Genomic DNA, 26,045 nt, shown 5'->3' on the forward strand with positions numbered 1-26,045 from the left:
AAACACTGTACACTGTACCAGAAAATGATCTGTTTTAGAGAGAGATGGCAACTCTCCCATGGTTAAGACTGAGAACTGTTTTCACTTATAAACTTAGGAACTCTTCTAAAATCCTCCAAAATTTCCAATACAAATTTTCCATGTGTAGTAGAGGATAATTTCTGTCCAAAGCTACACTGATCCATAAAAGCAGTTTTTGAAATATGAGAGATCCAAAAAAAGGCTAGTCATGCTTTGCAAACCATTTAAACTAGCTTTTTTTTTTTTAAATTCTTCTTGTGTGCCCTTCTGAAGAAATCACATTTTTTTCCTGTGCAAAAGTTGGAACTCAGACAGAATAGGGAGTAAATACAAGGCTTATAATGAAATACCGATTGCATCCATACAGATACATCTCCTACTGATTGAATTTACATTCATTTTAATTTTGTGATTCCTGTAATTCAAAAACAGCTGGATCACATTTTTCATGCATTGGTATCTTCCTGCATTCTGCAACAAATCTGTTGCTACTGACAACAGTAATTAGCTCAGACACCCAAAACTATTTTGCTAGGAATAAATCTTGGTCCTTAGCTCCAAAAATACAGACATCTAACTGTACTTAGGGATAAAGTTATAGAAAGACTCATGTCCTTCCTAAACCACACCAGTCACCAGAAAATAAACTGTCATAACAATTACAATAAGAACATTAATAACCTGTTTAACTAGTTTAATTACAATCTATATTCTTTAAATAAAGAATATGCACAAGTTTTCAATGAGATATTACGATGCGGAAAAACTTAAGTAGTACTAGCAAGCTTTTTTTGACCTAGACTATCACAAGGAAACGGACACTACTCAAAATTTTAAGATCAGGATAATTTTGTGAAGACCTGTATTTTAAAAAAAATGTGTTCATATTGACTACAAAATTTTCAAAAAGATTCTCTTTTGCTCTCAGAATAAACTTGGCAATTTTAAGAACAAATTAATTTGCTAGCCAAAGTTGGAAGAGTACTAAAAATAGGAGTTTATGATGGAATCTGGTTACAAACTTACACAAAATCATAATTTTATTCATATTAGTAGTCCCAATGAAGCCAATGGGACTATTCACATGAATAAAGTAATTGCAAGATTGATGTCTTACGGGAAGAGAGAATTCTCTCTCTTTACAGGATGTGTTCATGGTACCATTAAAGAGTCCATTTACTTCACTGGGAATTTTGGGTGTACAAGGAATGCAGCATCAGGCCCAAATATACTTTAAAGGTGACCTGAAAGGCATTTTACCTGATGAGATCTGATTTCAGCATTTTATGTTTCTTCTGAACAACTGATGATATCATGGACATCTGAAACAGCTGCATTTCCAAAACCAACCAGTGTATTTATTAGTGATGTCCTCAGCTGTTGCAATATGCCGTAAACAAGATCCTAGACTCAGTTGTCAGCAAGAACTGAAGCAGCAACTGATTTTAAACTATTTCAATTCAAAATGTATTTAGGTCTGATCTTGTACTCCTTGTGTACCCCAAATACTTAATACACAAAAACACTTACAGATATGTATATAAACATTTTATGTATCTGTATATAGTAAGTGCATATATGCTTTTTATTTACTGTACTGTTGATGCTTCCTTTGTTTTTCTGTACAGTTAATTGCTTTATGAAATATTATGAGAATACAACATTTAAAATGTGGACATGTGCTATAAAGCTGAACAATAATTTTACCATTCTGAAGGTTCTGCCTTTTCATCCGTTTTTGGTTATTGAAAAGTAAGTTCATAGAGAAAATCAGTGTGTAACTCATTATGTAGGACAGCAGGAAAGAGAATGAAAAGTTGACCTCCACTTCTCCCTCAGTATTTTTTTAAAGTAAACATGTTTTCCAAGACCACTGCAGTACATTATAGTACCAAAGAAATCTTAGGATTAACTAAAGGGCATTTTTTACCCCTTGGGTAGAGAGCCAAGTTGCATCACACACACAATTAATTCAAACTTCAAGAGGAGGTGGCAAAACATACTAGTCCCGTCCCTTTTGTGATCCATATAGCAGCACAGAAGTGATTCAAGATGGAATGCACCTACTGCCCCCCTACTGACTAGCTAGCCTGTTACAGTAATTGCAGTTTACAGGAAGATCTAATGGTTATTAGTTCAACATATACACAGTCAAATTGCAAAGGGCCTAACTCCAGCAGATGAGCTACCAAAGTCACCCTACCTTTCAGAGGCAATCCTTCCTCTCAGCCACTGACAAACGCCACAACATGTTTTGACAACAGTAGCATATGAACCTCTGCCATAAGACTTTAAACAACAGGCATCACTGTAAACAGTGTGAGTTAGCAGATGGCTAAGGGAAAAACAGTACCAATTAAGTCCAAAATGTATCACAGTGCAATCATGTGAGTCATTTTGCACCTACAAATGTAATGCTAAGCCAAGAATATTCCTTAGTAAACACAAGGTCGCTTGCACTGACATTAGTCAAAACCTGATTTTTAATTACCATATATGAATAAAATTCCCAACAAGTGTTAAAAAAAATACTATTTTGCCCTTTTTTAAATTACATAGGTGAAGAGTCACTTTACAATAAATTTAGGAACCAGACAACCAAATGCAGTCATTATAGATTTCTAAGGAACTTACTTACTCATTAGTCTCCATTATGTAGCAAATGTCATTGCTATAGGGACACAGAGTGCTTAGCAAAGACAGAATGTTTATTAGTATGGATGTGAGACACTGATTAGAAAGCTGCAGCAGTCAGGCATGTGAAAATGGTATCATATGACATGGCCTGGCAGAATAGCAGATCATTGAAAAACAAGAAAATATGAAACTGGCTATATTTTTAAAAATTTACTTACACATTACATTAAAAACACTTCCAGCTCTCATCTAAACTAGGAGATTTTAGAAAAAATTCAGACTGGTATTACCACCAGAACCAGCATTAGCACCAGTGGGAGCCCTAATATAGACAGGGCTCCGATGGCTTCTGTTTTTAATCATTGTAGGGCTTTGTTACCACAGCAGCAAAAATGCTGGAAGATGCTAGAATCTAATCTACACTAAGGCTCCCGCCAGTACAGAACCAGGTGCACTGATGCAATATTTTTTAATAGACTGTTTTACAATACTTAAATACTGCACCTGTAGAGAGTTTGCTGTGGAGAAGGGTCTGTTAAAACCCAATTCTGAAATTATGCCCTTTTGGAAAGGCAGCATTTATTACTTTTAATGTTCATGAAATACATTGGTTTGAAAGCACTGGAAACTGAATTTCAACAGTGTAGCTACAGTACAGCTAACAGAAGGACAAGCTTACCCACAATGCTCTGCCACCTGGAAAGGCATAGGTTTCATTTCCATGCCCATTCAAAGCTTGAACTGTAAGTAACAAAAAGAGGCCCCAGTTGTGATGTGCATACATCCAGGGGTGAAACTGGACTGAACCCAGTTTACAGAATCCAAACATCCATCACATGGTAACAAAAGCTTTTTGTCATTACACAACTAGGCTAAATTAAGGATTTTTTCAAAGAGCACCTATGGCTGACATTTTCAAAAGACTAAAGGAATTAGACTCTCAAATCCTCTAATTTCTAGATTTGGGTGTCTTCCTCTTTTGGGAGCCTTTAAAAACTCCAGTCTGAAGCACTTTTTGAAACTCCCACTCTAAGCCCTGAAGGAAAAAGGACTTGGTAACAGAGCGCTGAGGAACCCATTTGACTCAATGATTTATTAACTATGGATCTAAGGGATAAAATGTCTCAAAACTTGTCTCCCTTTCAATACTGCAAAATGGTTACAAATTAAATCAATTTCTTTAAGAAGGAAAAGGGGAGAGGTGAAGGAAATTGTCATATCACGCATGTAAATATACAAAATTAAGTTTCCCAGTAGACAAAGATGCCCTTGCCAATGGAACATCTCCCTGTGCTCTTACTTCTTATTCCAAACTACACTTTAACTATTTTGTAACAGACATGATGACACAACATTAGTTACATTTGCACAAAGAGTATTTTGTGCCAGAGAAGAGACTGAGGTTAAGCTCAACAAGTTACTCACTGGGTCTGTTATGTATTCCAGAGCCTAATTTAGTTTCCCTGAAACACCACCTCTCTTTAGAAAGTAGAACTGCTGGCCTATCACAGTCCACTCTCCTCACCAAGTATACACAGATGTGTGAGACTTCAGAAGAAGCCACTGAACAAAAACCTGCATGCTACTTTTGGCAGCAATGACCAGTACAAACTTATTCCCAGGAGAGATGAAGCAGTCGTGTACAGTTTCTGGCTAAATAAGTGAAGGCTTTGGGAGTAACTACCATCATTAACGCCAATACAATCCTCCTTCCACAGAGATGAACAGGACTAAGCAGCCTTGAAACGGGAGTCTAGTCTCTACTGCAATATGAGCCTATAGTGGAGATTGCACAAGTTGGGGGGCAGCAACAGAAGCTCCCAGCTTCCCCTGAAGAGCAGCAGCTCACAGAAGCGCACACACTCACACGCCCCAGGGACACCGACGGCGGGTGTGTACACACACACAAAGCCCGGGGATACTATGGGGATGGCGGGTGTGTACACACGCACACACAAAGCCCGGAGGGTACTGCCAATGGTGGGTGTGTACACACACACACCCCAGGGTTACCCATGGTAGGTGTGTACACACACACACACACAGAGAGCCCGGGGGTACAACCGCTGGCGGGTGTGTGTGTACACACACACACACACACACAGCCCGGGGGTACAACCACTGGCGGGTGTGTACACACACACACACACACACACACAGAGCCCGGGGGTACAACCACTGGCGGGTGTGTACACACACACACACACCCTCAGCGACCCCCACCCTCCGGCCGAACGGGGCCGCTCTTCTAATCCCAGCAGCCCGGCCCGGTCTGCCCTTGGCGCCCCACAGGGAGGCGCTGCCCTGCCCCGGCCCGGCCCGGCCCGGCCCGGCCGGCGAACTCACGTGGAGAGTTTCCTGGTCCAGAAGAGCCCGCCAGGCCACAGCTCCTGCAGCTGCACGGCCCGGCCCAGGTTGCGTTTGATCTGGGCCAGCAGGCGACTCGCCTCGGCCTCCAGCCGGTCCCCGTAGGGCAGCAGCTTGTTGTAGGCGAGCTCCTTCTGCGGCGCGAAGCCCGGCGCCGGCGCCTCCGCCTCCCCATCCCCGGGCGGCCCGCCGCTGCCCCCGCCGCTGCCGACCATGGCCGCTGCCGGCACCGTCCCCTGCTGCCGCTGCCGCTGCCGCCGGCGCGCTCCGCGCCCGGGCTCCGTCCTAACGAGTCACACAGCGGCTGCCGGTGACGAAGCAACCGAGCGAACGGCCGCCTCCCGCTCGGGCCAGGTCACTTCCTGTGCGGGGGGGCGGCGGGGGAGCGGAAGGGGGGAGGTGGGGGCTGAGAGGCAGGGAGCGAGGGGCGGGGAGGAGGGCACTTGGGGGGGGGAGGAGGAGGAGTAAGAGTGGGGGAAGGCGCTGGAGGGGGGTTGAGAGGGGGGCTGGGGCGGTGCTGAGGGGGGAGGCACTCGGGGGGTAGGGACGTGTGACGCTGGCAGCCTTCAAGGAGAAGCTGTCAGGAGGCGGCAGAGCTGAGAGCGCTCGGGGGAGCGGCCGAGTTGGGTTTCTGAGGAGGTGCCAGACAGTGACACCGGCGTGGTGGGGATTGAGCTGGAGCGGGGCAAGAGAGAAGGGGCTGAGCCGCTGGTTCCTAGCAGAGCCGACTGACCCTAGAGCTCAGTGCGAGTTGGGTTCGTTCCAGGCACTATTTAAAGTCTCTCTGTCTTCTTAGGAAGGATTTCACTGGGCATTTCAATGAGGAATTTTAAAATTGAACTTGGGGGGGAAAAAAATCTATATGCAAATGTCCCCGTCCTGACAGTCCTTGACACAGAGTGTGGGAGAGGAATACTCATCCCTGCCTCTGTGGCATCCGCACAAATATGGTATTAATGACAGCGTAAAACTGTTACCCTCATCTCTGTGGCAAGTGAGGCGAAAGATAATTTTTCTAATTACAAGCTGTGCTGACATTTTGTGCCAGAGCTGAAGGGAACAAGGGGGTGGGATTTTGACTGTGAATGATCACACAGAGTATATTTTAAGAGATTTTAATGCCAACCAATATAAAGAAACTACTAAAAATGAAATATGCTAATTTGAGGACAATCTTGCTATTGAAGAAATCAGCATCAGACATTGTAGGACTGCAGGATCCATTCACAGTCTGTAGCACATACATTGTAATGCTATGCAGTTGTCTTAACTACCATTACATGCCCAAGAGGTGAAATCAAATTAGACACCTAGAATGTGACTGCACTAAAGAATTGAAGTGGGGGGATTTCACCAGCGTAAGAAGCAATGCATCCATACTAGCTAGCTATCCCGGGTTCATTATATTTCCACCCCATGCTTACACATAGCACTTTAATCAACATTTGCAGTTTCATGGACCTCTAGGTATCTGTTATACAAATATTCAGCACAGCTCCCTGAATCAGTGGCATGTGGGACATTTCAAAAGGCTTCTGTGTGCTCAAGGGAATTGTGGGAGAAGGGGACCATCCATTTAGGTACCTAAATGAGACTGATTTTCAGAAGTGCTAAGTGCCTACAACTCCCACTGAAGTTCAAAATCCATTTTTTGTGGCTCCATGGTTTACCAAAAAGCACTGTAGCAACTTTACCCTGATGTGAGGGCCAGTCACATTTGTCCTCCAACTTCTGTAAAATTGTTGGGGTTCACAAGGGAATTAAATATTTGTGTTTCCAGAAAGTATTACTTTTAATAGGAATTGGAGATCCAGATCTGTTAGGCTTCTTTGAATACCACAAAAGTGTCCTCAGGGCACATTCTTGCGTAAACCCTTCTTCAGGAATGCTATTCATTGACAGTGCAAAAATCCTGGCAAGTAGTTCATATGGTAATGAGTCACAACCTCACAGGAGATTTTCCTGACAGATGCAGACTTTGATCAACTTTCCCTAAACAAAAGAAGTTTGACATCTAGGTAGAGCACCTTGATCCTCCAGATACTAAAGGAGCACTCAAGGAAGATAAGGTTATTTCGGAGAAACTAAATGAATTATTTGCATTGGTCTTTATGACTGAGGCCGGGGCACCATTTAAGATTTTGGTAAGTGGGCAACTTTTAACCATTATTCCAGGGGCTACTTTGGCAACTGAAAACTCTAGTGTTTTGCAAGTAAGTTAGAAATTCAGCTGAAAGGAGCACTGTACCTAATTCCTATATAAAGAAAAAATAAACACCAATTAAAGCCATATTTTAAGTTTATTTGTAAATTTAGAACAATCAGGAGATAATACAGAAAAATATTCCCAATCCTAAATCTGACTAGGCAGATAATAATGACAACACTGATTTAAGCCACTACAAATGAAAGAATTTTTAAACTGTAATGTAGTTGGTAAGTACTTACGTACTTTACTTTCGGCATTTCTCTAAGTATAGACAATGGGGAAAAAATCAGTTCTCCTACTTTTAATTCATTTCACTTTCAGTGTCCTAATAAGTGCTCCAATGTTTGGATTGCAAACACTGCACAGGAATCTTGGTCTAAGAACTATTTTCAGTCAAATACATAGCCTTTTAAAAAGATTTTGGAATCTTTTTTGTAGTCTATGGTTTTATAACTTTTTTTTTTTTTTTTTTTTAAATAAGTCATAGGTACTGGAACTTAAGGTGCTGGAGGTGCAGCACCGCCTGGATTGAAGTAGTTTCCGTTATATACAAGGCCAGCACAGTAGCTGCATGATCTCTAGATTATTCTTGGGCATGATATTTTTGGAGAGCTTTCTAATCCATCATGAAATAAATTTTCAGATTATGTGTTGTAACTTGTTCTTTCACCAGTAACATAAATGAGCTGATGCTAAACTACAGGGTTAAGCTGAACATTTAAAAGTTTGTCAAGGGGGAAAGTAGTATTAGAGAGAAAAAACAACGAGAGTTCTATGGCACTTTAAAGACTAACAAATTTAATTTCAGCAGGCATAAGCTTTCGTGAGCCTCAGCTCACTTCCTCAGATGCAGTAGGTAGAAATGATACAGCAAATAGGTAACATATATAGGAGGCATCATATACATATACAAGCGCATAGAGAACAATGGGGTAGGTGGATAAAAGCTGGGTACTTGAGGCCTAATTAAACCATTGAATAGGAGGTGAGAATGGGTGATCAAAGCAATTTACTTCTTGTAATGAGAGAGCCATTCCAAATCCCTGTTTAAACCCAGTTTGAATGTGTCAAGTTTGCAGATAATTTCTAACTCAGCAGTTTCTCTTTGAAGTCTGTTTTTGGAGTTTTTTTGGAGAAGTACAGCAACTTTCAGGTCAGTGATAGATTGCCCTGGGAGACTGAAGTGTTCTCTGACTGGTTTATGGATGTTATTATTTTTATGTCTGATTTGTGCTTTATCCACCTACCCCATTGTTCTCTATGTGCTTGTATATGTATATGATGCCTCCTATATATGTTACCTATTTGCTGTATCATTTCTACTTACTGCATCTGAGGAAGTGAGCTGAGGCTCACGAAAGCTTATGCCTGCTGAAATTAAATTTGTTAGTCTTTAAAGTGCCATAGAACTCTCGTTGTTTTTGCTGTATACAGACTAATATGGCTACCCCTCTGGAACATTAGAGAGAAAGTATGCGCATTAATTAACAAATGAAGGAAAAGAATAATGATGGCTCAAAACTAGTTGAGATACCAAACTTTTAAAAAAAACTCTTAAAAAATCACTATCTAGTCTGTAATTAAATGATGGATCTTAGCAGCATGGATCTCTAATGAATAAACTTTGGCCGCAAAATCTTGCAAACTATTCAGACTGGCTTGGGTTTATGTGCACTGAAGGTTTTATATAGATAGTTATGATAAATAAAAAGGATTAAGTTGGAAGGAGGTTTCTAATGTGTAGCTATAAGGATTTGAGAGAGTAAACATTACTTCAATGAAATTCACTGAGGTACTCAAGTTTATGATACTCTGCCCTCCCTTCAGAAATATTAAAGAGTAAGTACAAGACAAGCTTAGATTACTTACCAGTTGGAAAAGGACATAACAGCTACAAAATGCCTGCTTGAGTAGTAGCTTGTATCTGCAAGTACAAAAGACCAGCAACTCCTCAGAAGGTATTCTGGGAAAAAGGTCCTAGGACAGTGCAACCCTGGGGAGATTTGGTAAGATCAAGGCATTCACAACATTTGTATGTAACAGCCTGTATGGACCTACCTGGTAACCTGACCCAACCAAAGCCCATTGTAGGCAGGAAAGATTCTCACAACTGGGATTAAATGGCAGAATAAATGGCCACACCAGGGTACTGCTATTCACTAAAAAATTAGAGCACTGGAAAAAATGGGACAGTTTTAAGTGTAATTTAAACAATATTTGTGGTGTGACAGCATTTACTTATTTCTTCACAGCAGAGAAACATTCCAGGTGATCACTGATTCTTCAGTGCTGCTCTTGCAGGTTGAAACTTCCAAAGCTGGGCTGTCTGTGAGGATAATTATCACCTGACTGTGCCTGGGGCTGCTGCTATTGTGCTGTGTCTCTTGATGTCACAAGGAGCTTGCTCCTGCCTTTTTAACATGTGAATGTGAAGGTGGGGGCAGATCATGGTGAAATCTGCAACATCTTCAGACTAAGCACAGATCCTGCTGAGAGTTTGTCTTGCTTCCACTAGCTGAGCTTATTTTTTTCAAGAATGAAAAGTGCAGCGAGACTACCAGCCCTGCCATTGGCTCTGCCACATGCTGCATTCTTATTGGCTGAGCAAAGACTAGGCCAGTGAGGGGAGGGGGGAAGAGGAACAAGCAAAGTCATTGCCTTGCTCCAAGTCCTGGCTGGTGAGGGAAAGGGAGGGAGGAAGAGGAGCCAAGCAAGCTATGTCGCTCCTAGCTGTTGTTATGAAAAATCAGAATAGGGCAAATGCCATACCCTGTCCTACCTAAATGGCGCTCCTGGGCTGAGGATGTGAGGAAGATTCCAAAACCTGAGCCTTCTTTCTAGGTGACAAATCTGAGGAAGTGTCCCAGATTGAGGTGTCATTGGAGGAGGTTTTGGAACAAATTGATAAATTAAACAGTAATAAGTCACCAGGACCAAATGGTATTCACCTAAGAGTTCTGAAGAAATTCAAATGTGAAATTGCGGAACTCCTAATTATGGTGTGTAATCTATCATTTAAATCAGCTACTGTATCAAATGACTGAAGGATAGCTAATGTGACGCCAATTTTTTAAAAAGGCTCCAGAGGCAATCTTGGCAATTGTAGGCCGATAAACCTAACTTCAGTATCAGATAAATTGGTTGAAAATAGAGTAAAGAACAGAATTATTAGATACATAAATGGATACGATTTGTTGGGGAAGAATCAACATGGTTTTCATAAAGGGAAATCATGCCTCAGACATCTACTGGAATTCTTTGAGGGGGTCAACAAGCATATAGACAAAGGTCATCCTGTGGATAGAGTGTATTTAGATTTTCAGAAAGCCTTTGACAAGGTCCCTCAACAAAGGCTCGTAAGCAAAATAAGCTGTCATGGGATAAGAGGGAAGGTCCTCTCCTGGATCAGTAACTGGTTAAAAGATGGGCAACAAAGGGTAGGAATAAATGGTCAGTTTTCAGAATGGAGAGAAGTAAATAGTGGTGTCTCCCAGGGGTCTGTACTATTCAACATACTCATAAATGATCTGGGAAAAGGGGTAAACAGTGAGGTGGCAAAATTTGCAGATTATAGAATATTAGGGTTGGAAGGGACCACAGGAGGTCATCTAGTCCAGCCCCCTGCTCAAAGCAAGACCAACCCCAACTAAATCATCCCAGCCAGGGCTTTGTCAAGCCGGGCCTTAAAGACCTCTAAGGATGGAGATTCCACCACCTCCCTAGGTAACACATGCCAATGCTTCACAACCCTCCTAGTGAAAAAGTTTTTCCTAATATCCAACCTAGACCTTCCCTACTACAACTTGAAACCCTTGCTCCTTGTTCTGTCATCTGCCACCACTGAAAACAGCCTAGCTCCATCCTCCCTGGAACCCACTTTAGGTAGTTGAAGGCTGCTATCAAATCTCCCCTCACTCTTCTCTTCTGCAGACTAAACAAGCCTAGTTCCTCTAATCATTTTTGTTGCCATCTGCTGGATTTTCTCCAATTTGTCCACATCCTTCCTGTAGTGTGGGGGGCCCCCAAAACTGGACACAATACTCCAAATGTGGCCTCACCAGTGCTGAATAGAGAAGAATAATCACTTCCCTTGATCTGCTGGCAATGCTCCTACTAATGCAGCCCAGTATGCCATTAGCCTTCTTGGCAATAAGGGCACACTGTTGACTCATATCCAGCTTCTTGTCTGCTGTAACCCCCAGGTTCTTTTCTGCCGAACTGCTGCCTAGCCAATCAGTCCCCAGTCTGTAGCAGTGAATGGAATTCTTCTGTCCTAAATGTAGGTCTCTGCACTTGTCCTTGTTGAATCTCATCAGATTTCTTTTGGCCCCATCCTCCAATTTGTCTGGGTCACTCTGTATCCTATCCCTGCCCTCCAGTGTATCTACCACTCCCCCCAGCTTAGTGTCATCTGTAAACTTGCTGAGGGTGCAATCCACTCCATCCTCCAGATCATTAATGAAGATGTTGAACAAAACTGACCCTAGGACCGACCCTGGGGGCACTCCACTTGTTACCGGCTGCCAACTAGACATCAAGCCGTTGAGCCCGATGATCTAGCCAGCTTTCTATCCACTTTATAGTCCATTCATCCAACCCATACTACTTTAACTTGCTGGCAAAAATGCGGTGGGAGACCATATCAAAAGTTTTGCTAAAGTCAAGATATATCACATCCACTGTTTTTCCCACATCCACAGAGCCAGTCATCTCATCATAGAAGGCAATCAGGTTGGTCAGGCATGACTTGCCCTTGGTGAATCCATGCTGGCTGTTCCTAATCACCTTCCTCTCTTCCAAGTGCCTCAAAATTGATTCCTTGAGAACCTGGTCCTTGATTTTTCCAGGGACTGAAATGAGGCTGACCAGTCTGTAGATCCCCCTTTTTTGAAGATGGGCATTGTATTTGCCTTTTTCCAATTGTCCCCAATCACCATGAATTTTCAAAGATAATGACCAATGGCTCTGCAATCACTTTAGCCAACTCCCTTAGCACCCTCAGATGCATTGCAGATGATACAACACTACTCAAGTTAGTTAAGTCCAAAGCAGACTGCGAAGAGTTACAAAGGGATCTCACAAAACTGGATGACTGGGGAACAAAATGGCAGATGAAATTCAATGTTGATAAATTCAAAGTAATACATATTCGAAAACATAATCCCAACTACACATATAAAATGATGGGGTCCAAATTAGCTGTTACTACTAAAGAAAGAGATCTTGGAGTCATTGTGGATAGTTCTCTGTAAACATCCATTCAATGTGCAACAGCAGTCAAAAAGGCTAACAGAGTGTTGGGAATCATTAGGAAAGGGATAGATAATTCGACTGAAAGTATCATATTGCCTCTTTATAAATCCATGGTATGCCCACATCTTGAATACTTTGTGCAGATCTGGTTTCCCCATCTCAAAAAAGATATATTGGAATTGGAAAAGGTACAGAAAAAGGCAAATAAAATGATTAAGGGTATGAAAAAGCTTCCATATGAAGAGAGATTAATAAGATTAGAATTTATCATCTTGGAAAAGAGGTTACTAAGGGTAGACATGATAGAGATCTATAAAATCATGACTGGTCTGGAGGAAGTAAAAAAGGAAGTGTTATTTACTCCTTCCCATAACACAAAAACTAGGGGTCACCAAATGAAATCAATAGGCAGCAGGTTCAAAAGGAAGTATTTCTTCACACAATGCACAGTCAACCTGTTGAACTCTTTGCCAGAGGATGTTGTGAAGGCCAAGAATATAATGGGATTAAAAAAAAAACTAGATAAATTCATGGAGACTAGTTCCATCAATGACTATTAGCCAGGATAGGCAGGGATTGCTGGGAATGGCCAACGGGATGGATCACTTGATGCTTACCTGTTCTATTCATTCCCTCTGAAGCACCTGGCATTGGCCACTGTTGGGAGACAGGATACTGGGTTAGATGGACCATTGGTCTGACCCCATATGGCCATTCTGTTGTTATATTCTTATGAAATAACTGTTTTTGTATTAAGAACAAGTAAAAAGCAAGTCTGACCTTGGGAGACACTAGTACAAACAGGGTCTGATTAGACATATTGTTCTGCTGTGATGGGTGTTGTCACAGTGTAAATTGGTCCTTTCAGGGTAGTTGGGCTCAGCCTAACTGTGCTTAGTTTTCCCAGGTGATGGGTTTGGGCTGTTGGTGGTGACAGGTGACTAGTCATGTGAATGTAACCACGGAGAGAGGGGTGGAAAGACAGACTTCCTATAACAGGAAGCCTGCTAAGTTAGAAGGACAAACAAAATTAATTTTAAATTAATTTTTTTAGAAGGCACCAGACTAATAAAGAGCTGGAGAAAGTTTTTCCAAAGAGAGGGTTCTGGAGTGGGACCAGCTGAGGACTTTTGTTCAAAGGGAACTCCAGACAGAAAGGGTTGGTGCATGCAGCCCTGATTCAAAGGAGATTAGGAGGCCTTGAGAAAGGGCTGGTCCAGGAGGAGGTAGCCTGAACAGAATAGTACAAACAGTTGAATGAGTTGATGCTCATGCTTGCCTTGGGATATGGGCTAGGGGTTCCATCAAGGGTAGAAGGAAGTCCCATTTCTGTTGTCAATAGAGCAAATGGACTGCTGAGCCCAGGAATGGTCCAGAAAAGGACCTCTAGTCCACTGAGGACAAAAGCATTGTGTGGCCTTGTGAGGTTTGGTCCAGGTGTCCTAAAGGAAAACCCAGTATAAGTTTGTTGGCTGGCTGTCTTGTTTTGAGGGACTTCTGTTTGCAGTTCTCTCTATGTCCCTTCATTTCTTTCCCTCCTCGCCCCCGCCCTAAAGTAAGGGTGGACTTTATGATTTGGCTGGAGAGCTAAATCTGCAAGCAACATGAGAATTGGCATATCTAAGAGTGGAAGATTGAAATTCTAGAAGACCAGCAGAGCATGAGACAGTGAGTTGACTAGAGTGAGGAAACTGAGGCAGTAGTAGAGGTCTAATGTCAGAATAAGTAAGATTGTGTTACAGATGTTCATTTGAATTATTAACTTCTTCAGTCAGTAAAGTGGAGTTCAAATGATGCCTGATTCTGCCACTGACTTAATGGATGTAAATTGAAGTCTCTGTTGAATATATGACAAGACTACTGATAGCTGTTATAGCTAGCTGTCTCCTAAATATAATTAATTGAAATTCCTTTCAAGAATTACAGTTACCATGCAACAACAGCAAAATGATTAGAATTAAAACTACTGCTAAGGCTAAATTCAGTTTTCTGATCTTTACATTTGTACTAGCTCTGCTTATAAAGGAAAATGTCTCTCTGGTTCTGAATGCTGAAACAATGGGCCACAATTGTACAGTTACTGAGAATGGAAGAAATACAACAATCTTAAGTAAAAAACAAACAAAGACCATGATACTTGGAAATTGCTGTTTAATTTTCCTAAAGAATTCACACCAAATCCCTTCCTAACTCTTTCAGTGTTGTTCATTTTTCTTTTCTAACACTCCACAACCATAAAACAAATAGGCGCAGCAAGAAATGGTGTGTGTCATATTCACATGTGAATCTATGACCAAAGAAGAAAACTGCACTGGTTTGCAAGGTCAAAAAAATCAGTGCAGGCACTGTTAGTTTCGTTTAGAGGGAACTACAGATATATCGTCACACTTTTCAAAGCACGCCTGTTTCTATAATCGTAAAGTGTATAGGCCAACACTTTCAGACATAAGTGCCTAAACGTAGGCACCTAAATCCTTATTTATGGACGTTCAGGGTGCTTGGCACCTCCACTTTATTAGCTGGTTAAATTATAAGTGGAACTGGTAACAACGACAGTTAAAGCTACCTAACACTTTCTATTATAAGCCCCTCTTTTCAGTTGCTTATAACTTTTCCAAATTTTACCATTCGGGCTGAAATTTTCCATGATTATTCTCTTCCTTAAGATGAAATTTTTAAAAAAGTTTCGGTAAAAATAGCTTGTACTCTTCAGGGAAGAAGGTCAGGAAAAAATATTTTTGCAACTTTTAAAATAAATTTTCAATCTTTTATTTGAAGAACTCTATCTTGTCTGGGGCTTGGAGACGAGGAATAAACAGAAGTATCCCCACATGAGGCAGACCTGCGCTAAAGGTGTGGTTTCTACCAGAAAGACAGAGCAGAAGAGAATGATAGCACCTGGCATTGGCCACTGTTGGAAGATAGGATACTGGGCTAGATGGACCATTGGTCTGACCCAGTATGGATGTTCTTATGATATTAAACAAACCAACTGATTTATTTCTTTTCATTATTAAAAGTACTCAATTATTACAATTTGCTTATCTTTAGTTATGTATATGCCCTAATACACAATAAGAACCTCCGGTGACTAAAATAATGTGTGTGGTGGAAATCACATTTCTGAACTGGTATTAAGAGAAAATTAAGATTCATTCTACCATTTCTTGTTTCTTTATCTTATAATTTGTTGTAATTTTTTGGCAGAAAATGGATTGATGCTCAACACTCTTAACATATTCCTTTCTCTCACACAAGGTATTGATTCTATTCAGTAAAGGCCAGTATTACCTATAGACATCAGCCAACTCATCACACAAGTTACTACAAAATAAGTGGTAGGCCTTGTCTACTCTAGAAAAATAACCCACTGCTGAAAATGGAAGACAATAAAAGGTGCAGCTGAATACCATGGTGCTAACACAGTGTAGCTGTGAGTTTAGACAGGGACAAATGGTGTTCCATACTGATTCAGAAACTGAAGTTAAAAGCTCCATTCTACGTACGAGTCTAGTTAAAAATGTAGATTAGGTATTTTAAGAACTCTTTGAAATTAAAAAATTAAAATGGCTCCTTTGTGTCCCTCTACCTAATTGTGATGCTCTCCTTAGGAAACCCAGAACTGTAAGCCCCTGTTACCTGTCTGCCTCAGGAAGAGTTAGCTTTGCTGGAGTTTAAATTTAGTTAACACCTTCTCACACTTCATCAGCAAACTCCTCGAGATTCTGCCCATCTTAACCTTACCCAGAGAAGTCTCTCTGCAGTGTCCAGTCCCTCTCACTGGACACTCACAGAAATTATTAAGTTTGTTGCCTCCAAAGAGAGAGTTCATACACCAGCCAGTTAAGTTAGCTGAGGACTCACTCATGACTTCAGTATAACAGCACTGAGATGATTTACAGTAAAATTAACAATGTTTATTAATAAAGAAAATAGATTTAAGTGATACTAAGCAAGAGTAAAAGATGGGTATAGTTCAAAACAAAACAAAACAGAACATGCTTTCTAGTGACCAAGAGTTAACTTTAGGAAGCTACAATCTTTGCCTAACAGCTTTCTCACTTGTATCAAGTTACCAGCATCTCCAGCCCTTCTGGCAAGAAGATCCAATGCTCACAGAATCAGAGGGTGCTGTCCCGTTTGTTTCCTAATTGGTGGGGTAACTAAAATTTCATTTTCTTCCCCTTTTATTTCCCAAAGTCCATTGTCTTTGCCTCAAAAGTCTGGAAGACTTCTTGGGGATTCAGACTTCAGTGTATTATCCCCTGCTGTGCTCACCAAGCTGTTTCCTCCATTACTTATTAGCTTGATTGCTTTTTACCTTAGATGTAAATGTACTTGCTTTGCCTTTGTGTCTATTATGAAGCCAGGTAGACAGGTAATTTCACATTCCTTTGTCAAGGACAAACTTGGTTCATTCACTGCCTCCAAAACAAATTAAGAACATATTTCCACCACACACACACTCTTGGAACATACATCACACAATGATATCCATGAGCAGCATGTCACCACTTTTTAAGACATTATTTGACTAAATATTCTGACAAGTATGTTGAGTGTATTAGGCCTGATATGTATAGCAGGCCGACTGCCAGTTGGCATTGAGCGATTCTGAGGGTCACAGCAATTAAATCACATAAAACAACATAATCTGGAATATAGGTAGATTGTGTCATTGGTTTATGGAAGCAGTTTTCAGTGCAGGATAGTGTTTAAGAGACTGACATTATTTGAAAACTAGACAATTTACTTAGATGTTTGGGTTTGGACTATATAATTTTGATTAAGTTCTTGCTATTGGCAGGTATTTTCAAGTTAATTTTAAAATTGTATTTTGTTACTTCAAATCAACAATATCATTCTATATAGCAATCTTTGAAACCAGAGTTAAACATTTTATCTATTGTAAATCAACATACAAAACATTGCTAGTACCAAGATGTAGTAATCCTGATATAAATTAATTTGTCTTCTTGGAACTCACAAATGGGATCAATATTTTTCAGAAAACCTGAAATAGGTAAGCAAACAGTTTTAAAAACAATAATTTTCGGATTCTATTTGTAATAATAGTACAGTGTGTTGCATGTTCTATGCATTTTAAATACATTGATTAATTTACTGTTAGAATTTTGTTTTTTACCTCCTTTCCAAAAAGGAAATCATTTTAACCTTTTTCCCCCTAGTGTGCTGACACTAAACTGTTTTAAAAAGCATGATGAAGCATTCTACAGAAATGTTTTACAGAGTCAAAAATAAATCCATGCTTCAGGTTTGTAATATGTCTTGGCTGCAGTTGGCGTGTAAAAGCACATTTGGTTCCTGAGTCATATGATGGACTAGCATTCTGAGCTGAGGATCCATCTGCACTGCTTGCATCAACAGCTCTTAGTAAGTGGGAGGAATATCAATTGAGAGCACATTAAATACGGTGCCACCTGTCATCTTTGGCTTTAAATCTTGGGAACAACTGATGAATCCAAGTTAAGTTTAGCTGTGAGGGAAATGCAGTCCCTCCATTCATGAGAAATTTCAAATTTTACCATTGGCTTATATCATACCACCCACTGTACACACATTCCTTCGTTGAATGGCTTGCTGCCTTAGGTCAGCTAACACCAGCATTGTCAACACTTTGTGTTTAGGAAACTTGTCCCTGAGCCTAAAACATGACTATGATCTCAATACTGAAGCAACAAGTTTTCCCCACAGAGAATTTTTGTCCAGTGTCCAATCTCCCTTTCTAGAATAAGGTAAATGTGAAAATTGGTTATAGGCAAACTACAAAGTATTTGGCAATTCGGATAAGTACTCTAAAATATAGGGGGCTTATTATATATGAACACTAAGCCTTATCTTAATGTTAATCTGACTACAGTACCTCAGAAACTCCCTCCCCACAAAAAAAGATAAGAATATTTTGCTTTTGATGCTGTCAAAATAGATGGCTCCTAGATTCTCTACCTTTCCTTTCCACTCCACCAATTCAGAAAAAAAATCTCACAAATCAAGAGCTCCAACAATCACTTATAATTAAGGTGTGAATTTAAGCAGACATAGTTATACCAGAATATCCCCATGTGGACACTCACTCCATTAGAAGCATCTTTTTTTCAATTTAGTTTTATATCATTTGGGAAGGGGGTTGAACTAAACCAAAAATAGTCACTCATTCTGGAATAAACATTTCCACAGATGGGGTTATTCCTGTATAACTGGTAAAACTTTCCTTTGTAAACAAGGCTGGAAGCATGCATGTTACATTACCATACTCAGCTTCACGCTCTTGCTGGTTCTGTTTATCTGAGTTTGCTGGAGATTAAATTTGACATGAATGCTGTGATTAAATAAAATAGATCACAAGATTCTTCTCAATTTCAATCCCTTCCTAGCGAAATGGAGTGGAGAAACGACACTGACATATCAACTACACATCTACATCCATTGTGCCTACAAACAGGACCAAAGTCATCGCTGGTGTAACTCCACTAAAATCAATTGTTACATCAGGATTGAATTTGTTTCCTCCGAGTTCTGAGTTTTTATAGACTTCCAGAATATTAGCTGTGACTTAGAAAGTGAAATTTCTCAGATCGATATAGCAAAACTGGATTCTGATACTGTGCTCTCTCTCTCCATTCATGAACCCCCAGAGACACCACTAGGAAATTTTTATTCCTGCAGAGACAAAATATGGGAGCTGAGCCCCACTATGGGAGATTTTCAGCTGAATTTTTGCCAAATAACTGCTGCAGCCATTGTCTTACAGGGGCTGATTAAAAAAATCACATATGTTCCTTTGATATAAAAGGAACCCTCTAACCTTTGGGGAAAGAGGTGTCACATTTTTTTAGTTTTTCAGCATTGAGAGGTTGCCTTTATGTCCCATCCACTTGCCAGACAGAAACCAGCTGCAGGAAAGCATGTGATGAAAGGGACCTTGCCAAGGCCAATTCTAGGGATTCTGCTGTGCTAGAAAATATAGTCACTTCTCAGCCTGCAGTCACTCGCATAAGAAATGCTCATTAAACGTTTTGCTGTTTCATGCAACTGCTCTTTTTTGCCAAGAAAGTAGAACTGGTTGAAGACTTTACCCTGTCCAACCCTAATTGCATCTCTAGTTACAGCTCTTCTATGGCACTTTCTCTCTGCCCAGCAATAGGTCAGAGGTCCCCAAACTGTGGGGTATGCCTCCTTAAGGGGGCATGGAGGAATGTTTGTGAGAGTGTAGCGGAGCCCAGACCATCCCCCATGGGGAGCAGGGATGGAACACTCAGTGTCCAGCCCTGCTCCAGCCCCGCCCCCAGCTACGGCCCCAGCCTTGGCCCCTGGCCGTCGGCCTGGCTACAGGTCCACACCTGACCACGACCCTACCACAGCCCCGCTCCTGGCCACAGCCTGCCCCCAGCTTTGGCCCTGCTCCCAGGCCGCCCCCAGCACCAACCACAGGTTGGTTCCGCTTCCAGCCTCAGATCCACCCCAAGCCATGGTCTTGGCCGCTGGCTCCCAGCCCAGCCTGACTGTGGCTTCGGCCCCAGCCTTGGTCTCCAGCACAGCTCTGGCCCCAGCCCTGACTTTGGCCCCACTCCTAGAACCTGGTGGGGGGGATGACGTAAAAAGTTTGAGGACCTGCAATAGATGTATCTGCCAGACCTTTACAGACAGTTCTCACTTCCCTGGTTTGTATATTTATTCATCTTCAACTATGTACAATAGGACTCTCTCAACAGTTGGGCCAACAAAGCTCCAACTACCTTCCAGGAGGATTATCTACAGACAGCAGCTAACTTGAAACTATTAAAGGCCAAATTGAGAAATCCTTGATATAGATACATACAGAGTTATACTAATCCATCACAATCATCATGTTGCAGCAGCAGCAGCAGCGCTGGGTTAGAAAGCTGCTCTTCTTGATGCTGTGTTGTGGCTCCTTCGTTCTTCTTAGCTGTCTTGTTGCTGCTGCTGTTTGTTTGCTTGTAAAGCTAAGAGGAACAGACTGCTGAGTTAAATACTGAAAGCATAAGAATGCATAATGGTAAGAGTATAGGCATAAGAGGGTAATAAGAAAGTAACCATCCGAGAGATTTGAGTGCAGAGAAGTCTATACTGATTTCATAGTCTCAATGAAGGTGGAAAACAGGCCTCTTTCAGGGGCTTGGCTGCCTTTGAATATCAGCTGCTGTTACCTTTAATTGGTTCAACCGATTTGTTGGGATGGCCTTGGTAGCACATTCATCTGATGAACATAGAGTCTGCTAATGCACATGCATCAGGGTTATAATTGCTTCTGTCCTTGTGGTGAGAAACTCTCAGAACATCTTTAAAGGTAGAGTTTTAACTCTTCCTTTTATTCAGTCCATTTTCTGAGATATCCGTTTAGTGCCATCAGGGTTCAAAAGGAATTGAAATTCTGTTTCAAATGAGTCCAAAACCTCCTATTTTCTATGAAGGGCCTTCAGCTCTCAAAATAGTCTTTTTAAAGTCAAAAGATTTTTAAAGTCTTTAAACTCAAGTGGTCATCAAAGAAGCTATTGTCTTTTTCTTTTTAGTCATCTTTGGAATGGTTTTTCTTGTCTTGCTGAGTTTGGTGAGCGATGGCTTAGGCATTGGCAGATATTTAGTGAATTTCAATATTTTTACACTCAAATGTCTTCTTACATTAGTAATAAGTTTAGAATCAAATGACCTTGCTACATTTGGACATCAAACATTCCTATAACGATGAAGCAATTCTTATATGAAGGCTTTCATTTAGATACAAATATTTGCAAATATACATCACAAAAGAAGCTATGCCATCTTAACCATTTGAGGGAACAAAAGTTTTCACCTTTAAATGGAAACATGAATTAGAAGTGAATGTGTCTACAACACATTCCCTGACCAAAAATGTTCCCCTTAATATTTGAAGACTGAAGACTTTAGAGGGTTTATAAAAGAAATCAGTTTTCATAAGGATATTTCTAGAATTCTTTGTGTCGGTTTAATCTAGTGGTTTTTCTCTTTGCTAAAAGAAGGGATAAAAGAATCCCACTTTTATGACTTAATTTATAGCTTTGATAGCATACCTTAAGCATTGCTCCCCTTTGAAATATCCTGAACAAAAATAGCCTCACATTCTTTTACACAACAAGGACTCCTTCTAAAACATAAATATCTTACAAAGTCTGTTTTCTTGAGATAAAGACCATATCTATCCCAAATTGGTATCTTACAGAAGAGAGATATGTCCTGTTTATTCATAAAACACTTTTGTTGGTTTGTGTGCCTTTTGATCAAATGGTTTCTCAATTTGCAAGACATTAACCATTTGCAATTAAAGGCTCTTATCAAATATACTATACAAAGCACAATAACTAACACTTAGCTGTATCTTCTAAAACATAGTATAGAAAAAAACAGAATACTCTGTTAAAGCAAAATAGAAGTTATAAAGCTTCATTGCAGTGTCATCTTCTTTGATGCTTTGGTTCTTATCACTGGTTGACAGCAGAAATTTCCTCATAATTTTCCTTAATTAGCTTGAACATGTAATATAATTTATTAAGCAACTAAAACAATCATATTCTCCAAATATCATGTGTATGAAAATAATTGTAATAATCTCTTAAAATTCAGTAAAGGCACAGGCAAGTTTTTAACTACCTAATATTATTATAATAAATTAGAATTTGATTAATAACCATTTTTGCATCAGTATTGAGACTTATCCCACACACAACCTACAAAGAAACTTACTGTCTAAAGAAGATTCCCATATTCCCAAATCTTAGCCTATCTAGACTCTATGATGATAATAGTTTGCAGTAAACAAGCCAATTTCAATTTTACATCTTGCAACATTTGTAATTATAAGCCATCTTATATTTTATGGGCCATCTACTCAAAATCCAATTAGCAAAAACAGACTTGGTGACTCAGTAAATAGTTATAAGTTTGATGAATCTGAAGGCTTTTGTTATTTATATGAATGATAAGCAGCTGGGCAAAGCATAGAAAGCTTTATCAAGGTGTTTAAAATCTCAGTTGGTTTACTGTTAAAATGTTAGCCCTGTTCTTTTTGTGTAGCAGGGCCACCTAGATTGTGTTGTACCTGGGCATTGTAGCATTGTCACTCTAGCACCATTGGGATTTTTATAAACCAGATTTTCACATGAAGCTGCGATACCCACCACTTTTTGCCAAATGCCACGACACCGCTTTTCTGCTCTGGACCAGAAGCATTTAGTAAGTCAAGAAGGGTTTATGTGGTCATCAGTGGATAATAGGAAGAAGCCACATAGATCCAGCGAATGTGCAGAACATCAAAAATACAAATAATTCTCAGATTGGTCAATCTGCCATCTCCCTATGCCTACTCAGACTAGGCAAAGGGGAAATGTTGCAGAAAAGGAATATACAGCAAATAAGGGGCTATTGCAGCAACCTTTACCCCCATAATGAGATACATAGTTCCCAATGTGATCTTATATTTTTAGACTATCATTTGTCTTCCATACTCCAGACTGACCCAAAGAACACAGGCCATGATTTTAAAAAATGAGTTTCTAAAGTTAGGCTCCTATGTCCATATTTAGTACCCAGAAGTTGCAGAGTGCTTGTCATTTTGTATAATCAGATCATTTGTTTAAGTGCTTAAATATGGATTGTCCATGACCCAGTGCAGCATGGTCTTTGCTGAGTTGATGTTCCTTTTGCTGAATTTACTGAAGAAGAGGTTGCTCTCATACCGTGTTACGGGGACATTCAGCTGACTAGCAGGCCTGAGAGGTAATCATTCCAAATAGTAGGCCCAGAGACACATAGCACACTTTAAGTAGCACAGAGCTAATAAAATGAACCTTGTGAAAGATACATCATGCACTTTCTTCTATGACAGTGTCACGAAGAACAACTGTAGAATCTACAGCAACATTTCTGGACACTGCCAGATAGTTGGTAGGTCAGACACTGTAACACACTCTGCTCCTCATCATTCACTCACATGTGCGGGTAGACACAGATATATGGACTAGTGAAGATATTCCAGAATGTAATTACTTGAGCTAGAACTTGGCTAGAACAGTAGCATTACCACCTCATTTAGAAAGGGCTTTAGGATTGTTGATGGTCACAAGTGGTCTGGACTTCAGTTTAACGCCTCATGTGAAACATGGCACCTCTAGTAGCACAGTGCTCTTGCACACCATACTGGGAGATGGGTTTCTCTGAAGGTTTCCCATTCAGATACTGCCCTAGTTGACAGTGCTCGGTTCCTGAAGTGAGATAGGATCACGGACAAGGTGATCTGCAGACAAGGAGAAAGTTTTGGGGTACTCAGTTGTACACCAAGGAGTTTGAGGTCTACAAAACAGGCCAAATGAGGCTGGAGACTGCAAGAACCATCGGAGAAGGGTTTTTTTCCCCATATATCTATAGATCTATAGTAGGGCCATATCTTGCATGTTTTTTTCATTTTGGTGAGGGATGGGTGCATGAACAGAAAAAAAATAGCTATTTGCTACTAAAAAACATAAGTAAGAAAATGTTTTGCACATAAAGCAGAACTGATGACAAGCATTTGTTGATTTCACATTGCCTTAAAATGTTTTGTGCAGCTCTAGTCTTGCAGCTCCTGGATGACAGTCTTTCTTCAATCCTAGAATCGCTTTAAATCCACGGCCAATCAATCTTTTTCTTACACTAGAAAATTTTGCAAACATATTCAAGCTCACCTACTAGCCAGGTAAAGATCTTCTTTTCTGGGAGAAGAAACAGTTCATACATTTTGGTTACTTGTTGGCATTCTTCATAAGCTATCTTTATAAAATACTAAAAGCGGCAACAATATTTGGAAGATATTATTCCCAGAGAATAAATGACTGAGCAGAAACTAACAGAGTGCCAACATGTATTGCTAAATTTAAGAAACTGTAACCCATATATTCTCCAGCTATCCAGGCCCCCATCAGCTATCAAATGACTCCATTATAATAGTGGATTTTTGATTTAATACATTCCATCTGAGATGAGTTGTAATTTGAACTATTTAAATTCTCCATCAAGAATGGAAACTATAATCAAGTCAGTAAGATTTGATTGAAATACTTGATGAAATATGACTTGAATATATTTCAAGATCCAGAAACACTAATGACAGCTTCTCTTTGTTGCTTTCAAGCAGAAATAGTGGGCTAATGTCGTTAATGAGAATGAATCAAATAGCTTCACAGTGCTGCAAAATGTAATAGCTGCCAGCCCACCTCCATTATGAGCCATTCCTTTGGCAGCCCACGCTCTTTTGTGCTTGCTAGTTCTTTTGTGTAGCCTGAGCCCCCACAAGATTTGACATCATGGCTGTGGAAAGGGCAACATGTAAACTCCGCATTTTTCAGAAGCCAGTGGGTATAAAGAATAGTGACCCTAATTGCTTTAAATGACCATACCTTCTTATTCTTAGTGTGTTACACATGAGGAGACAATGCAATCTTTAGCAAAATCTTAGCCAATGTTTCCCCAAATTTCAATACTGTTTTGAGCAGCTGGACATAGGTATTTCTATTTAAATCAACTGTTAGAAAAACCTCCCTTTACTTTCCAATCTGACCCTTCAAAGTGTTTGCACTGATCAGAGAACTTCTGTAGCACCATGAGGCTAGTCAGTGCTTGTGGGCTAACGCCCCTTGGTTCCTCGTCTTCTACGGAGTCATTGACAGAAACTCTGAAGTAGAGGGGGGGAGGGTGAGTTGTGGAGCAGCCATAGGGACACACATCTTGAAGAACCATTGTTACTACACAAGGTAAGTAACTTCTTCTTTGAGTAGTATCTCTATGGGTGCTCCACTGTAGGTGACTCCTGAGCAGTACCCTATCTGGAGGGCTGGGACTTCAGAGGTGGGTCCCTTACAGATGACAGTACTGTGGAGCTGAAGATGGCATCGGAGACGGAATCCCCAGTGATCGCATAGCATTCTGCAAAAGTGTGAACTGACATCCATGTCACTGCTCTATAGATCTCTGAGATAGGGACATCTTGAAGAAGGTGATGGTTGAGAAAATCAACCATCTGGAGTGTGTACAAATCAAGTCTAGAGGGATCATGTTGTAAATTTGGTAGCACTGTCTGATGCTATTCGAGATCAACTTAGCGAGCCTTTGGGCTAATATTACTGAGACTTTTGTTCTTTCCACAATACAGAGGAAATGGAGGGGTCTTCCCAAAGGTCCTTGTCCTGTTTTCTTGGTGAGGCTTTGGGTAGAAGATTGGAAGGTGAATCAATTGATTCATGTGAAATGGAGAGGTTACTTTAGGGATGAATTTTGGATGCAGCCCTGAGCGTAAGCTTGTCTGGAAGGAATACTGTGAAAGGGGGATGTGCCATCAAAGCCGCTCACTCGCCTGTTCTCCTGGCTGAGAAAATCGCTATCAGGAAAGCCATTTTCATTGATAGATACATCAGCGAACAGGTGGCCATGGGTTCAAAGGGAGGTCTAGTCAGCCTTTCAGTACCAGGCTTTGGTCCCACATGGGGGTAGGAAGTCAAGGTTGAGGAAAGAGGTTTATTATACCCTGGAG

The 26,045-nt window shown here is 40.6% G+C and overlaps 1 protein-coding gene across 2 annotated transcripts in view; it reads right to left on the reverse strand.

Moving 5' to 3' along the window:
- The window catches only part of PSME4 (proteasome activator subunit 4), a 158,882-nt gene extending 153,661 nt beyond the window's left edge, over positions 1 to 5,221 (reverse strand). The window contains exon 1 of one of the 2 annotated variants that reach the window (XM_067565144.1): positions 5,005 to 5,221. The gene's annotated coding sequence lies outside the window, so the exon portion shown is untranslated. The remainder of the gene's footprint in view (positions 1 to 5,004) is intronic. The other variant, XM_067565143.1, reaches the window with a different exon arrangement.
- Positions 5,222 to 26,045: the final 20,824 nt, after the last annotated feature.

Source organism: Emydura macquarii, unplaced genomic scaffold, assembly GCF_026122565.2.
Source record: "Emydura macquarii macquarii isolate MOO-44397 ecotype Brisbane River unplaced genomic scaffold, CSIRO-AGI_Emac_v2 contig_2676, whole genome shotgun sequence".
Classification (NCBI taxonomy): Eukaryota; Metazoa; Chordata; order Testudines; family Chelidae; genus Emydura; species Emydura macquarii.